The sequence below is a fragment of the Peromyscus maniculatus genome, chromosome X, assembly GCF_049852395.1.
Source record: "Peromyscus maniculatus bairdii isolate BWxNUB_F1_BW_parent chromosome X, HU_Pman_BW_mat_3.1, whole genome shotgun sequence".
NCBI lineage: Eukaryota > Metazoa > Chordata > Mammalia > Rodentia > Cricetidae > Peromyscus > Peromyscus maniculatus.
Genome location: NC_134875.1, coordinates 24,275,757 through 24,293,736, shown reverse-complemented (window position 1 = coordinate 24,293,736; position 17,980 = coordinate 24,275,757). Strand labels below are relative to the sequence as shown.

At 37.8% G+C, this 17,980-nt stretch overlaps 1 long non-coding RNA gene across 4 annotated transcripts in view; it reads right to left on the bottom strand.

The window, feature by feature from the left end:
- The window catches only part of LOC121826465 (uncharacterized), a 59,728-nt gene extending 42,270 nt beyond the window's left edge, over positions 1-17,458 (bottom strand). The window contains exons 1-2 of one of the 4 annotated variants that reach the window (XR_013048201.1): positions 7,735-17,458; positions 51-6,026 (exon numbers count right to left, since the gene is read on the bottom strand). This is a non-coding gene — a long non-coding RNA (uncharacterized LOC121826465). Of the gene's footprint in view, positions 1-50 lie in introns of all 4 variants that reach the window. The other 3 variants (XR_013048202.1, XR_013048203.1, XR_006068738.2) reach the window with 3 other exon arrangements.
- Positions 17,459-17,980: the final 522 nt, after the last annotated feature.

The following is a 17,980-nucleotide window of genomic DNA, read 5'->3' as shown; positions in this document are numbered from 1 at the left end:
TGGGATCAAGAAAATCAACATTATCCATATGGGCAGCACAGAATACTTACCTCAGTTTGGTCTCAGGTGGCAGGACAGAACATGGACATCAACATCAACACCTTATCCAGGAGCAAAACGTAACATAAGGCATCAACATGGACTTTAAACCAATAGGAATAGCATAGGAAAGCTCATGAACATGATAAAGAGAACAGCAGGTATCAATGTCATCACCAAGGTTGCAGGTGGTAGCATGTAAATATCACCAGTTTCAGATGGTAGCTGAGATCATGGCAATTAACATTCATCACGTTGGCAGCACAGAACTCTTGCATCAGTAGGGTCTCAGGTAGCAGAATATCTCCATGGATATGGACATCAATGTCATATCTACAGTAAGAAAGACCACAAGCATCAACAAGGCTTCCAGAAATAGTAGTAAGAGCATGGTAAGTCATTCAATAATGGACATCAATTTGGTTAACAGAGGCACATGGGATCAATGGCATCAACATGGTTCAGGTGGCATCATGAATTATGGATTTCATCTTACATTTTAATAGTGTGTTTAATCTTGCAAATTAACATTCTGCATGTTGGTAACACAGAACAATAATTTATTGCAGTCACAAGGGGCAGGAGAGTTATTGGACATCAACAATGTATGTAGTGGTTAAGAAGGACCACAGCCATCTACATGGCTTCCAGAAGAAGCAGGAATAGCATGATGGCCTATGTTAGACATCAATTTGATTAACAGAGTTGGATCAATGACATCAACATGGTTGCAGGTGGCAGCATGAATCATAGATATCAACTTATTTTCAGACTGCACATTAAATCTTGAAAATTAACATTGTTCTCATTCACAAAACAATGGCAGGAAAGATAGATATAAACTTCATATTGAGCAGCAAGAAGAACTACAGGCATTAACATGCCTCCCAGAAATAGTAGGAATAGCATGGAATGTCTGATCATGGACATCAAAACCGTTAAGAGGGAGCAGGAAACAATGGCATCAACATGTTTATAGACAGCAGCATGGATCATGGATATTAACTTAGTTTCAGATGATAGTTGAATTCTTGGAAATTTACTTTGTTCATGTTGGAATAACAGAAAATTTATCTTAATATGGTCATAATTGACCACACAGGTCACCAATATCAAGACGTTATCCAGAGGTAACAAGAGGCAGGGAAATCAACATGGCTTCCAGAAGGAATAAGAATAGCATGGAAGTTCTGATCATAGGCATCAACATGGTTAACAGAGACAAGAGGGATCAATAAAATGATCATAGATTCAGATGACACCAAGAATTATGGATATAAAATTAGTTTCCAAGATTAGTGAAATCTTGGAACTTAACATTTCAATTGTTAAATCTTGGAACTTAATATTCTTCATGTTGGTGAGAGAACATTTAATTTAACAAGGTAAAGACAGCAGTAGAGATCACAAAACACAATATGGTATCCACTGGTACAAATATGATGGGCATCATCATGGATTTCAAATGTACTAGGAATATCATAATTAGAATCATAAACACCAATATGTCCAACAGAGGCAGAAGGGATCAATGACTTCAACATGTTTGGAGGTGGCACCATGTATTCTGTATATCAACATAGTTTCAGTTGGTCGTTAAATTCTTGGAAATTAATGTTCTTCACATTGAGAGCACAGAACACTTAACATTGGCATTCTCACAGGTGGCAAGATTTCAAGGAAATCTACATGGAATATACTGGCAAGAAGGTCCACAGGCATCCACATGGTTTCTAGTAATGCCAGAAATTCCATAAGACAATGGATCCTGGACATCCACATGTTTACCAGATGTAGCAGGGATAAATGAATTCAATTTATATGGAGGTAGCAGCAAGTATTCCGGATATCAACTTACCTTCAGTTGGTATTTCAGATCATGAAAATTTACATTCCTCATGTTGGCAAAATGTATGCTTACCTTAATATGGCCATAAGAGGCCAGAGACGTCATGGCAATCAAGATGTTATCCCATTAAAACAAGGACCACATGCATCAACATCGCTTACAGAACCAAAGGAATGCCCAGCAGGTCCTTTCATAGACATCAACAAGGTAAACAGAGGCAGCAGGGGTCAATGACATCAGCATGAGTGCACATGTAAACATGAATTGCAGACACCAGTTAAGTAACAAAGGTTCATTAAATTTTAGCAATTACCATTCAATATGTTGCCAAAAAAGAACACTTACATTAGCATGGTAACTTGTAGAAGGAAAGATCACAGTGGTAGGAAGATTATGAGCATCAACATTGCTTCCAGAAGGAGTAGGAATAGCATTATAGTTCCAATCATGGACATGAACATATTTAAGAGACTAGGCTGAGATTAAAGACCTCAACTTGTTTGGAGGTAGCAGCATGTATTCAGGATATTCACTTAGTTTCTGTTAGTATATCAATTCTTGGAATTTACATTCTTCATATGGGTAAAGGAACACTTCCATAAATAAGGTGATAAGGTGATGGAGAATTGAAAGCAATCAAGGTGTTATCCCATGGTAATAAGGACATGTTTCAACATGGCTTACAGAAACAACAAATGCATTATAGGTACATGCATAGAAATCAACAGGGTTACCAGTAGTAAAAGGGATCAATGAGATCAGCATGGTAGGATGTGGCAGCATGAAATATGGATATTTGTTTATTAACCAATGCTTGATATATCTTGGAAATTACCATTCTACACATTGCCAAAAAGGAACACTTGCCTTAATATGGTCATAAGGGACTAGAGAATTTATGACAATCAAGATGTTAGCCCATGATAAAAAAAAGTCCACCTGCACCAACGTGGATTACAAAACCAATAGGAATACAGGGGAGCTCCATTCATTAATATCAACAGGGTTTGCAAAGGCATCAGTGGTCAATAACATCAGCATGGCTGCAGGTGAGAGCATGAATAATGTGTATCAACTAGTTACCAAACGTTGGTTAAATCTTGGAAATTGCCATTCTATACATTGGCAATAAGTAACACCTACATTAACATAAATACCTGTATCAGGAAAGATCATGGAAACCAACATGGTGTCAAGTTGTTTACAAAAGCAGGAGTGTCAACACTGCTACCAGAAGTAGGAAAAGCATTATAGTTCTAAAAATGGACATCCATATGGATAAAAGAAGTAGCAGGGATCAATAAAATCCACAAGTTTTCAGGTAGCAGCATGTTGAAAGGATAGCCACATAGTTTACTTTGGTAGATGGAAGCAGGGAAATTAACTTTCTTCATCATGGAAAGACAGAACCTAGTCCAAAGTAGCCGGACTGATAGACATCAACATCAGATCCATGGCCAAGAAAAGAACCCTGGCATCAACATGCTTCTAGAAATAGTAGCAAAAGCATGATATGTCTACTCACAGACATTAATGTCTAAAGGAAGCAGTAGGGATGAATAAATTCAAATTGTTTGGAAGTGACAGCAAGTAATCCAGATATCAACTTAGTTTCAGTTGGTATTTTTGTTCTTAGAAATTTACATTCTTTATGATGGCAACACAGAACATTTACATTAATATGGTCATAACGAGCCAGAGAGGTAATGGCAATCAAGATGTTATCCCATGTTAACGGGGACCACATGCATCAACATGGCTTACAAAACAATAGAAATGTAAGACAGGTAGTTTCATAAACATTATCAAGGTTAACAGAGGCAGCAGGAGTCAATGACATCAGCATGGGTGCAGGTGGCAGCATGAAATACAAATATCAGCTAAGTTAAAAAAAGGTTCATTAAATCTGGGGAATTACTAGTCTATATATTGCCAAAAAGGTACACTTACCTTACATGATGACTTGTAGCAGAAGAGATCATGGAAATCAACCTGGTGCCCAGTGGTAAGATCATAAGCATCAACATTGTTTCCGGAAGGAGTAGGAATAGCATTTCCCTTCCAACCATAGATATGCACATGTTTAAGAGACTCAGCTGGATTTAAAGACCTCAACTTGTTTGGAGGTAACATCATGTATTCAGGATATTAACTTAGTTTCTGCTAGTAGATCAATTCTTGGAAATTACACTCATTATATGTACAACACAGAATACTTACACAAATAAGGTGATAAGCAGATGGAGAATTGAAAGCAATGGAGGTGTTATCCCATGGTAATAAGGACCACATGCATCAACAGAACCAATAGGAATGCATTGGAGGTACATTCATAGACAACAAAAGGGTTAATATTGGCAACAGGGATCAATGACATCCACATGTTTGTAGATTGCAGCATGAGTTAGGGATATCTGCTTAGTTACTGATGCTTGTTAAATCTTGGAAATTACCATTTTACATAATGTCAAAAGGGAACACTTGCCTTAATATGGCCATAAGGGGCTGGTGAATTTATGGCAAAGATTATGTTAACCCATGGCATAAAGGACCACCTGCATCGACATGGCTTATAAAACCAATAGGCTTGCAGGGGAGCTCCATTCATTAATATCAGCAGGGTTTGCAAAAGCAGTAGTGATCAATGACATCAGCATGGCTGCAGGTGGCAGCATGAATAACTTAGTTACCTAAAGTTGGTTAAATCTTGGAAATTACCATTCTATACATTGGCAACAAGGAACACTTATATTAGCATCATCACCTGTAGAAACAGAGATCATGGAAATCCACATGATATCCAGTGGTTAACAAGACCATGAGCATCAATCTGATACCAGAAGTAGTAGAAAATGCATTATAGTTCCAATCATGGACATGTATATGGGTATCAAAAGCAGCATGGATCAATAAAATCCACAAGGTTTCAGGTGGTAGCATGTTGAATGGATAGCCACATAGTTTATGTTGGTAGTTGAGATCAGGGAAATTAACAGTCTTCATGTTGGAAAGACAGAACTCTTACATCAACATGATATCAGGTAGGAGGACAGATAGACATAAACATCAGATCCATGGGCAAGAAAGAACCCTGGCATCAATATGGATTCCAGAAATAGTAGTAATATTATGGTATGTCAGCTCATGGACATCTGTATGATTAAGAGATGCAGCAGGGATGAATGATTTAATTTGTTTGGAGGTGACAACAAGTAGTCCAGATATCAAATTAGTTTCAGTTGGTATTTTTGTCCTTGGAAATTTACATTCTTCATGCAGGCAACACAGAACACTTCCATGAATATGGTCACAAGGGGGCAGAGAGGTCATGGCAATCACGATGTTATCCCACAGTAACTAGGACAATATGAATCAACATGGCTTACACAAACAATAGGAATTCCTGTCAGGCCCTTTCATAGAAATCAAAAAGATTAACAGAGGCAACAACGGTAAATGACATCAGCATTGGTGCACGTGGCAGCATGAATTACAGACACTTACCTTAATATTGTCATTTGTAAGAGGAGAGATCATGGAAATCAACCTGGGGTCCAGTGGTAGGAAGATCATGAGCAAAAACATTGCTTCCAGAAGGAGTAGGAATAGCATTGTACTTCCAATCATGGACATGCACATGTTTAAGAGACACAGCTGGGTTTAATGACCTCAACTTGCTTGGAGGTAGCAGCATGTATTCAGGATATTAACTTAGTTTCTGTTAGTATTTCAATTCATGATACATACATTCTTCATATTGCCAATACAGAACACTTACAAAAATAAGGTGTGAGGGGATGGAGAATTGAAAGCAATCAAGATGTTATCTGATGGTAAGAAGGACCACATGCATCAATATGGTTTACAGTACCAATAGGAATGCATGAGAGATCCATTCATTAATTTCAAAAGGGTTTGCAAAGGCAGCAATAATCAATGGCATCAGCATGGCTGCAGGTGGCAGTATGAATTATGTGTATCAACTTAGTTACCAAAAGTTAGTTAAATCTTGGAAATTACCATTCTATACATTGGCAACAACAAACACTTACCTTAAGGTGGTGACTTGTAGGAGGAGAGATCATAGAAATCAACATGTTGCCCAGTGGTAACAAGATAATGAGCATCAATATTGCTTCTGTAATAGTAGAAATGGAATTGTGCCTCCAATCATGGTCATCCACATGGTTAACAGTGTTTCAGGTGGAAAATGTAGAATGGATAGCCACACAGTTTACTTTGGTAGCTGAGATCAAAAAATTAACTTTCTTCATGATGGAAAGACAGAACTCTTGCACCAACATGATGTCAGGTAGGAGGACAGATAGACATCAACATCAGATCCATGAGCAAGAGAGAACCCTGGCATCAATGTGGCTTCCATAAATAGTTGGACTAGCATGGTATGTCTGCTCATGGACATCTACATGTTTAACACATGCAGCTGGAATAAATGAATTCAATTTGTTTGGAGGTGACAGCAAATGATCCAGATATCAAGTTACTTTCAGTGGGTATTTGAATTCTTAGCAAAACAGAACACTTCCATCAAAAATGTCATAAGGGGCCAGAGAGGTCATGGCAATCAAGATGTTATCCCATGGTAACCAGGACCACATGCATCAACACGGTTTACAGAAACAACAGTAATGCATTGCAGGTGCATTCATAGACATTAACAGGGTTAACAGTGGCAACAGGGATCAATGACATAAGCATGGTTGGAGATGGAAGCATGAATTATGGATATCTGCTTAGTAAAGTATGTTTGTTAAATCTTGGAAATTACCATTCTACACATTGCCACAAAGGAACCCTTGTCTTAATATGGCCATCATGGGCTAGAGAATTTAGGCAATCAAGATGTTAACCCATGTTATAAAGGAAGACCTGCATCAACATGGCTTACAGAAACAATAGGAATGCATGGGAGCTCCATTCAATAATATCAGCAGGGTTTGCAAAGGCATCAGTGATCAATGACATCATCATGGCTGCAGGTGGTAGTATGAATTATGTGTACCAACTCAGGTACCAAACTTGGATAAATCATGGAAATTACCATGGTGTCCGGTGGTTTATTAGAACATGAGCATCAACACTGCTACCAGAAGTAGTAGGAAAAGCATTATAGTTCCAATCATGGTCATCCATACAGGTAATGGAAGGAGCAGGGATCAAGTAAATGCACAAGGTATCATGTGGCAGCACATAGAATGGATAGCCACATAGTTTACTATGGTAGTTGAGATCAGGGAAATTAACATTCTTCATGTTGGAAAGACAGAACTCTTGCATCAATATGTTCTCAGGTAGTAGGACAAACAGACATAAATATTAGACCCATGGGCAAGAGAAAAGCCTGGCATCAATGTGACTTCCAGAAATAGTAGGAATAGCATGATATATCTGCTCATAGATATTCGCATGGTTAAAAGATGCAGCAAGGATGAATGAATTCAAATCGTTTGGAGGTTACAGCAAGTATTCCGGATATCAACTTAGTTTCTGTTGGTAATTTTGTTTTTGGGAATTTACATCCTTTATGTTGGCAATACAAAACACTTACATTAATATGGTCATATAGGGCCAGAGAGGTCATGGCAATCAAGATGCAATCCCTCGGTAACAAGAATCATATGCATCAACATGGCTTACAGAAACAATAGGAATTCCTGCCAGGCCATTTCATAGACATCAACAAGGTTAACAGAGGCAGCAGCAGTCAAAGACATCAGCATGGGTACAGGTGGCAGCATGAAATACAGATATTAGCCTAGGTAACAAAAGTTCATTAAATCACCCTGAAATTATCATTGTATATATTGCCATAAATGTACACTTACCTTAATACGGTCACTTATATCAGGAGAGATCTTGGAAGTCACCATGGTGTCCAGTGGTTAGAAGATCATGAGCATCAACATTGCTTCCAGAAGGAGTAGGAATAACATTGTAGTTCCAATCATGGACATGCATATGTTTAAGAGACTCAGCTGGGTTTAAAGACCTCAACTTGTTTGGTGTTAGCAGCATGTATTCAGGATATTAACTTAGTTTCTGATAGTATTTCAATTCTGGGATACTACATTCTTCATATGGGCAACACAGAACACTTCCATCAATATGGTGATAAGGGGATGGAGAATTCAAGCAATCAAGGTGTTATCCCACAGTAATAATGACCACACACATCAACATGGCTTACAGAACCAATAGGAATGCATTGGAGGTGCATTCATAGACAGCAACATTTTTAATAGTGGCAACGGGTGTCAATGATATCAGCATGGTATGAGATGGTAGCATGAATTAGGGATATCTGCTTAGTTGCCAATTCTTATTAAATCTTGAAGATTACCACTTTACACATTGCCAAACAAAAACCCTTGCCTTAATATGGCCATAAGGGGCTTGAGAATTTATGGCAATCAAGATATTAACTCATGGTATAAAGGACCACCTGCATCAACAAGGCTTACAGAACCAATAGGAATGAAAGGGATTTCCATTCATTAATATAACTGGGGTTTGCAAAGGAAGCAGTGATCAATGATATCAGCATGACTGCAGGTGGCAGCATGAATTATGTGTATCAACTAGTTAACAAAATTTGGTTAAATCTTGGAAATTTTCATTCTATACATTGGCAACAAATAGCACTTACATTACCATCATCACCTGTAGCAACAGATATCACGAAAATTGACATGGTGTCCAGTGGTTTACAGGACATTGAGCATCAACACTGCTACCAGATGTAGTAGGAAAAGCATTATAGTTCCAATCACGGACATCCATATGGGCATTGGAAGCAACACAGAACAATTAAATCCACAAGATTTCAGGTGGTAGAATGTGGAATGGATAGCCACATAGTATACTATGGGAGTTGAAGCTAGGGAAATAACATTCCTTTTTGTTGAAAAGACAGAACACTTGCATCAACATGGCCTCAGGTAGGAGGACATATGGACATCAACATCAGATCCATGGGCAAGAAAGAATCCTGGCATCAACATAGCTTCCAGAAATAGTAGGAATAGCATGGTATGTCTTCTCATGGACATCCGCATGTTTAACAGATGCAAAAGGGATGAATGAATGCAACGTTTTTTGAGGTGACAATTATTCCAAATGTCAACTTAGTTTCTGTTGGTATTTTTCTTCTTGGAAATTTACATTCTTTATGTTGGCAACACAGAACATATACATCAATATGGTCATAGGTGTCCAGAGAAGTCATGGCAATCAAGATGTTATGACATGGTAACAAGGAATAAATGCATCAACATGGCTTAGCAAAACATTAGGAATTCCTATCAGGTCCTTTCATAGACATCAACAAGGTTAACAGAGGCAGCAGGAGTCAATGACATCATCATGGGTGCAGGTGGCAGCATGAATTACAAGTATCAGCTACGTCACCAAAGGTTCATTAAATCTCAGTAATTACCATTCTATATATTGCCAAAAAGGTACACTTACCTTAACATAGTCACTTGAAGCAGGAGAAATCAGGGAAGTCACCATTGTGTCCAGTGGTAAGAAGATCAGGAGCATCAATATTGCTTCCAAGAAGCATAGGTATGGATAGCATTGTAGTTCCAATCATGGACATGCACATTTATAATAGACTCAGCTAGAATTAATGAACTCAAATTGTTTGGAGGTAGCAGCATGAATTCAAGATATTAACCCAGTTTCTGTTAGTATTTCGAATCTTGAAAATTACATTATTCATATTGGCAAAACAGAACTCTTACATAAATAATGTGTTAAGGGGATGGAGAATTCATAGCAATCAAGCTGTTGTCCCTTGGTAAAAATGACCACATGCAACGACATGGCTTACAGAACTAATAGGAATGCATGGGAGCTCCATTCATTAATATCAACAGGGTTTGCAATTGCAGTAGTGATCAATGACATCAGCATGGTGGCAGGTGGCAGCATGAATAATGTGAATCAAAAGCTGGTTAAATCTTGGAAATTATCATTCTATACATTGGCAACAACAAACACTTACCTTACGGTGGTGACTTGTAGCAGGAGAGATTATAGAAATGAATATGGTACCCAGTGGAAAGAAGATAATGAGAATCAATATTGCTTCTGGAGTAGTAAGAATGGTATTGTGCCTCCAATCATGGACATCCATATAATTAACAGAAGCAATAGGGATGTATTATATCCACAGTGTTTCAGGTGGTAAAATATAGAATGAATAGCCACACAGTTTACTTTGGTAGTTGAGATGAGAGAAATTAACTTTCTTCATGATGGATATACCACCAACATGATTTCCAGTAGAAGGACAGATAGACATCAACATCACATACATGGGCAAGAAAGAATCCTTGCATCATTGTGGCTTCCAGAAATAGTAGAAATAGCATTGTATGTCTGCTCATGGACATCCACATGTTTAAGAGATGGAGCAGGGATGAGAGAATTCAAATTGTTTGGAGGTGACAGCAAATATTCTGGATACCAACTTAGGTTCAGTTGGTATTTGAATTTTTGGAAATTTACATTCTCTGTGTTGGTAACACAGAATACTTCCATCCATATGAACATAAATGGCCAGAGAGGTCATGGCAATCAAAATGTTATCTCATGGTAACAAGGACTACATTCATCAACGTGGCTCACAGAAACAACAGGAATGCATTGGAGGTGCATTCATAGATATCAACAGGGTTAAAAGTTGCAACAGAGATCAATGACATCAGCATGTTTGTAATGGCATGATGAATTATGGATATCTGCTTAGTTACAAATGCTTGTTAAATCTTGGAAATTACCATTCTACGCATGTCCAAAAAGAAACACTTGCCTGAATATGGCCATAAGGGGCTGGAGAATTAATGGCAATCATGATGTTAACCCATGATATAAAGAACACCTGCATCAACATGGCTTACAGAAACAATAGAAATACAGGGGTGCGCCATTCATTAATATCAGCAGGGTTTGCAAAGGCATCAGTGATCCATGACATCAGCATGGCTGCAGGTACTAGTATGAATTATGTGTACCAACTCAGTTATCAAAAGTTGGTTAAATTATGTGAATTACCACTCAATACATTTGCAACAATAAAGTCTACATTAACATGATCACCTGTAGAAACAGAGATCATGGATATCAACATCATGTCCAGTGGTTTAGAAGACCACGAGCATCAACACTGCTACCAGAAGTAGTAAGAATTATAGTTCCAATCATGGACATCCATATGGGTAACAAAAGCAGCAGGAATCCATTAAATCCACAAATTTTCAGGTGGTAGATTGTTGAATGGAATGCGACATAGTTTACTATAGGAGTAGAGATCAGGGAAATTAACTTTCTTCTTGTTGAAAAGACATATCTCTTAAATGAACATGGTCTCAGGAAGCAGGACAGATAGACATCAACATCAGATCCATGGGCAAGAAGAACCTAGCATCAATGTGACTCCCGGAAATAGTAGAAATAGCATGATATATCTGCTTATGGAAATCCGCATATACAACAGATGGAGCAGGGATGAATGAATTCAACTTGTTTGGAGGTGACAGCAAGTATTCTGGATATCAAATACTTTCAGTTGGTATTTTTGTTCTTGAAAATTTACATTTTTTTGTTGCCAACACAGAACATTTACATTAATATGGTCATAATAGGCCAGAGAATTCATGGCAATAAAGATGTCATCTCATGGTAACAAGGACCACATGAATCATCATGGCTTACAGAACCAATAGGAATGCATGGCAGTTCCTTTCAGAGACATCAACAGGGTTAACAGAGGCAGCAGCAGTCAATGACATCAGCATGGGTGCAGGTGGCAGCATGACTTAGAGATATTAGCTAAGTTAACAAAGGTTCATTAAATCTTGGGAATTACCATTCTATATATTGCCAAAAAGGAACACTTACCTTAATATGTCACTTGTTGCAGGAAAGATCATATAAGTCACCATGGTGTCCAGTGGTAAGAAGATCATGAGCATCAACATTGCTTCCAGAAGGAGTAGGAATAGCATTGTACTTCCAATCATGGACAAGCACATGTTTAAAAAACTCAGCTGGATTTAAAGACCTCAACTTATTTGGAGGTAGCAGCATGTCTTTTGGTTATCATCTTAGTTTCCATTGGTATTTCAATTCTTGAAAATTACATTCTTCATATTGGCAATACAGAATACTTACATTAATAAGGTCATAAGGGAATGGAGAAATCAAAGTCATTAAGGTGTTATCCCATGGTAACAAGGACCACTTGCATCAACATGGCTTCCAGAATGAATAGGAATGCATGGGAGCTCTATTCACTAATATCAACCTGGTTTGCAAAGGCAGCAGTGACCAATGACATCAGGTTGGCTGCAGGTGGCAGTATAAATTATGTGTATCAACTTAGCTACCAAAAGTTAATTAAATCTTGGAAATTACCATTCTATACATTGGAAACAACAAACACTTATCTTAAGGTGGTGACTTGTTGCAGGAGAAATCATAGAAAAAAGAACATGGTGCCAAGTAGTAGAAGATAATTAGCATCAACATTGCTTCCAGAAGTAATAAGAATGGCATTGTGCCTCCAATCATGGACATCCACTTGGTTCAGAGAAGCAGTAGGGATGTATTATATTTACAGGGTTTCAGTTGGCAGAATGTATAATAAATAGCCACACAGTTTACTTTGTATTTGAGATCAGAGAAATTAATTTTGTTCATGATGGAAAGACAGAACTGTTGTACCAACATGGTATCAGGTAGGAGGACAGATAGACATCAAAATAAGTTCCATGTGCAAGAAAGAACGCTGTCATCAACCTGGTTTCCAGAAATAGTAGGAAATGCATTGCATGTCTGCTCATGGACATCCACATATATAACAGATGCAGCAGGGATAAATTAATTCAATATGTTTGGTAGTGACAGCAAATATTGTGCATATCAACTTGGTTTTGTTTGGTATTTCAATTCTTGAAATTTCACATTCTTTATGTTGGCAACACAGAACACTTCCAACAATATGGTCATAAGGGGCCAAGGAGGTCATGGCAATCAAAATGTTATCTCATGGTAACAAGGACCTCATGTATCAACATGGCTTACAGAAACAAGAAGAATGCATTGGAGGGGCATTCATAGACATCAACAGGGTTAACCTTGGCAACAGCTGTCAAGGACATCAGCATGGTTGGAGGTTGCAGCATGAATTATGGATATCTGCTTAGTGACCCATGCTTGCTAAATCTTGTAAATTACCATTCTACATATTACCAAAAAGGGGCTTAACATAACCATAATGGGCTGCACAATTTATGGCAAACAAGATGTTAACCCATGGTATAAAGGACCACCTGCATCAACATGGCTTACAGAAACAATAGGAATGCAGGGGAGCTCCGTTCATTAATATCAGCACGGTTTGCATAGGCATCAGTGATCAATGACCTCAGTATGGCTGCAGGTAGCAGCATGAATAATGTGTATCAACTTTAGTTACCAAAAGTTGGTTAAATCTTTGAAATTACCATTCTATACATTGTCAACAAGGATCACTTACATTAACATCATCACCTGTAGCAACAGATATCATGGAAATCAACATGGTGTCCAGTGGTTTACAAGTCCATGAGCCTCAACACTGCTGCCAGAAGTAGTACGAAAACTTTTATGGTTCCAATCATGGACATCAATATGGGTAACAGAACAAGCAGGGATCAATTAAATCCACAAGTTATCAGCTGGCAGCACGTAGAATGGATAGAAACATAGTTTACTATGGTAGTTGAGATCAGGAAATTAACAATCTTCATGATGGAAATATAGAACTCTTGCATCAACATGGTCTCAGGTAGCAGGACAGATAGACATCAACATTAGATCCATGAGCAAGAATGAACCCTGGCATTATGTGGCTTCCAGAAATAGTAGGAATAACATGGCATGCCTTCTCATGGACATCTGCATGTTTTACAAATTCAGCAGTGATGAATGTATTCAATTTGTTTGGAGGTGACAGCAAGTATTCCAGATATGAACTTAGTTTCAGTTTGTATTATTGTTCTTGTAAATTTACATTCTTTATGTTGGCAACACAGAATACTTACATTACTATGGTCATACGGGGCAAGAGAGGTCATGGCAATCAAGATGTTATCCCATGGTAACAAGGACCATATGAATCAACATGGCTTACAGAAACAATAGGAATTCCTGTCAGGCCCTTTCATAGAAATCAACAAGTTTAACAGAGGCAGCAGTGGTCAATGACATCAGCATGGGTGCAGGTGGCAGCATGAATTACAGATATCAACTATGTTACCAAAGGTTCATTAAATCTTGAAAATTACTTTTCTATATATAATGCCAAAAAAGAAACACTTACCTTAATATTGTCACTTGTAGCAGGAGAGATCATGGAATTCAACCTGGTGTCCAGTAGTGAGAAGGTCAGAAGCATCAACCTTGCTTCCAGAAGGAGTAGGAATATCCTTGCCCTTCCAACCATGGATATGCACATGTTTAAGAGACTCGGCTGACATTAAAGACCTCAACTTGTTTGGAGGTAGCAGAATATTTTCAGGATATTAAGCCAGTTTCTGATAGTATTTCAATTCTTGGAAATTACATTCTTCAAATTGGCAACACAGAACACTTACATAATTAAGGTGATAAGGGGATGAAGAACTCATAGCTATCAAGGTGTTATCCCATGGTAACAAGGACTACATGCACCAACATGGCTTACAGAACCAATAGGAATGCATGGGAGCTTCATTCATTAATATCAACAGGGTTTGCAAAGGCAGTAGTGATCAATGACATCAGTATGGCTGCAGGTGGCAGTATGAATTATGTGTATCACCTTAGTTACCAAAAGTTAATTAAATCTTGGAAATTATCATTCTATACATTGGCAACAACAAACACTTATCTTAAGGTAGTGACTGATCATTGAATTCGACGTGTTGCCCAGTGGTAAGAAGATAAGTAGCATCAACATTGCTTCCAGAAATAGTACTATTATCATTATGCTCCCAATCATGGACATTCATTTGGGTAACAGAAGCAAGGATGTATTATATCCACAGGTTTATAGGTGGTAATATTTCGAATAGATAGCCACATAATTTACTATAGTATTTGAGATCAGGGAAATTAACATTCTTCAAGTTGGAAAGAAAGAACATGATGTCAGGTAGCAGGACAGATAGACATCACCATCAGATCCATGGGCAAGAAAGAACCCTGGCATCAACATGGATTCCAGAAATAGTAGGAATAGCAAGGTATGTCTGCTCATAGACATCCACGTTTAAAAGATGCAGCAGGGATGAATGAATTCAATTTATTTGGAGGTGACAGCAAATATTCCGGATATCAACTTAGTTTCAGTTCTTGGAAATTTACATTCTTCATGTTGGCAACACAGCACACTTCCATCAATATGGTCACAAGGGGCCAGAGAGGTCATGGCAATCAAGATGTTATCCCATGGTAACAAGGAACACATGTATTAACATGGCTTACAGAACCAACAGGAATTCATTGCAGGTGAATTCATAGACATCAACAGGGTTAAGAGTGGCAACAGGGATCAATGACATCAGCATGGTTGGAGATGTCAGCATGAATTACAGATGTCTGTGTAGTTACCAATGCTTGTTAAATATTCAAAATTACCATTCTACACATTGCCAATGGGAACACTTACATTAACATCATCACTTGTAACAGGAGATGTCACAGAAATCTACTTGATGTCTTGTGGTTTAAAAAATCATGAGCATCAACAATGCTAACAAAAAATGTTATGAATAGCATTGTAGTTCCAGTCATGGACATCCATATGGGTAATTGAAGCAGCAGAGATCAATTAAATCCTTAAGGATTCAGGTGGCAGCATGTAGAAAGGATAGCCACATAGTTTACTTTGATATTGAGATCAGGGAAATTAACATTCTTCAAGTTGGAAAGACAGAACTCTTGTATCAACATGGTCTCAGGTAGCATGACAGATAGAACTCCACATCAGATCCATGGGCAAGGAAGGACCCTGGTATCAACCTGGCTTCCAGAAATAGTAGGAATTGCATTGTATGTCCGCTCATGGATATCCACATGTTTCACAGACACAGCAGGGTAGTGGCATCAATTCTGTTGTTGGCAGCATGCATTCTGGATTTCAACTTAGTTTAGATAGTATTTCAGTTTTTGGAAATTTATATTCTTCATGCTGGAAACATACAATGCTTACCTTCACATGGTCCTCAGGGCATGGAGAGGTCATGGCCATCAAGATACTATCCCATGGAACCAAAACCACATGCATTGTCATGGCTTACAGAGTCAAAAGTGTTCCATTTGTGTCCATTCATAGACATCAATAGGGTTAAGAGAGGCAGCAGTGATCAATTACATCAGCATGGCTGCACATGTCAGCATGAATTATGCATATCAATTTAGTTTACAAAAATTGGTTAAATTGCCATTCTACTCATTGGCAACAAGGAACACTTACATTAACATGATCACTCGTAGCAGGAGAGATCGTGACAATCAACATGTTATCTGGTGGTTTAAAAGATCATGAGCATAAACATTGCTTTCAAAAGTAGTATGAATAGTATTATAATACCAATCATGAACATCCATATGGTTAACAGTTAGCTGCGATCAATTAAATCCACATGGTTTCAGGCACCATCACGTACAATGGATAGCAACATGGTTTTGTTGGTAGATGTTATCAAAAAATTAACATCCTTCGTGTTGGCAACACAGAACCCTTGTAGCAGCTACATGGTCTCAGATGACAGGGCAGTGATATACATCAACATCAGATCCATGGGCAAGAAAGAATCCTCCTCAACATGACTTCCAAAATAGTAGGAATAGCATGGTATGTCTGCTCATGGACATCCACATGTTTAAAAGATGCAGCGGGGGTAGATGAATTCAATTTGTTTGGAGGGGACAGCAAGTATTCCAGATATTAACTTAGTTTCAGTTGGTATTTCAGTTCTTGGAAATTTACATTCTTTTTACATTCTTTATGTTGGCAACACAGAACACTTACATTATTATGGTCATAAGGGGCCAGAAAAGTCTTGGCAATTAAGATGTTATCCCTTGGTAACAAGGACCACATGCAACAACATGGTTTACAGAACCAATAGGAATGCATGGGAGGTGCTTTCATAGACATCAAGGGGATTAACAGAGGCAGCAGAAATCAATGACATCAGCCTGGGGACCATTGGCAGCATGAATTATGCATATCAACTTAAGTTACCAATGGTTGGTTACATCTTGTAAAATAACATTCTACACATTAGCAAACAAGGAACACTTACCTTACCACGGTCACTAGTTGTAGGAGAAAACATGGAAGTCACCATGGTGTCCAGTAGTAAGAAGATCATGAGCATCAACATTGCTTCCAGAAGGAGTAGGAATAGCATTGTAGTGCCAATCATGGACATCCATATGGTTAACAGAGGCCGCAGGAGTCAATTAAATACGGAATAGTTTCTCTAAATTATTATGTATCACCCTGAGAATGACAAGATATTTATCTTTATGGATAAATTTCAGAACTAATATACAGAATATTCATGTAACTCTGGCAAGCACAACAAGAGTCTTATGAAATGTTTTCAAACTTCATGTCTCATTCAAAAATTATAATGCAATGAGAAAAATAAATGAAGCATTTATGTGTAATACTAAAATATTTCAGAAGCAAAATAACCTTGTTTTCTTGCCTTGTCAAGATGTGCAAGAAATTTCTTGTATGAAAGTACTTTCATTATAATTCACACGTTTTGACATTGTTATTACATTTTGGCTACTGTGATAAATACTTAATGACATAAGATTTTAATTCTCAAATAACTAGTTTAAACATGTTAATTATTGGAAAGAGTAGAATCTTGAGTTATTTTAAGTTAGGGAAATTTTCTCAAATGTTTATTGTGATGAGATTCATTTACATGACTATTTCTGTGTCTTTGGGCAATCACAGAGACTGGATATCCATATATTTTGTATACAATAGAAATACTGTCCATACTCCACAGAATT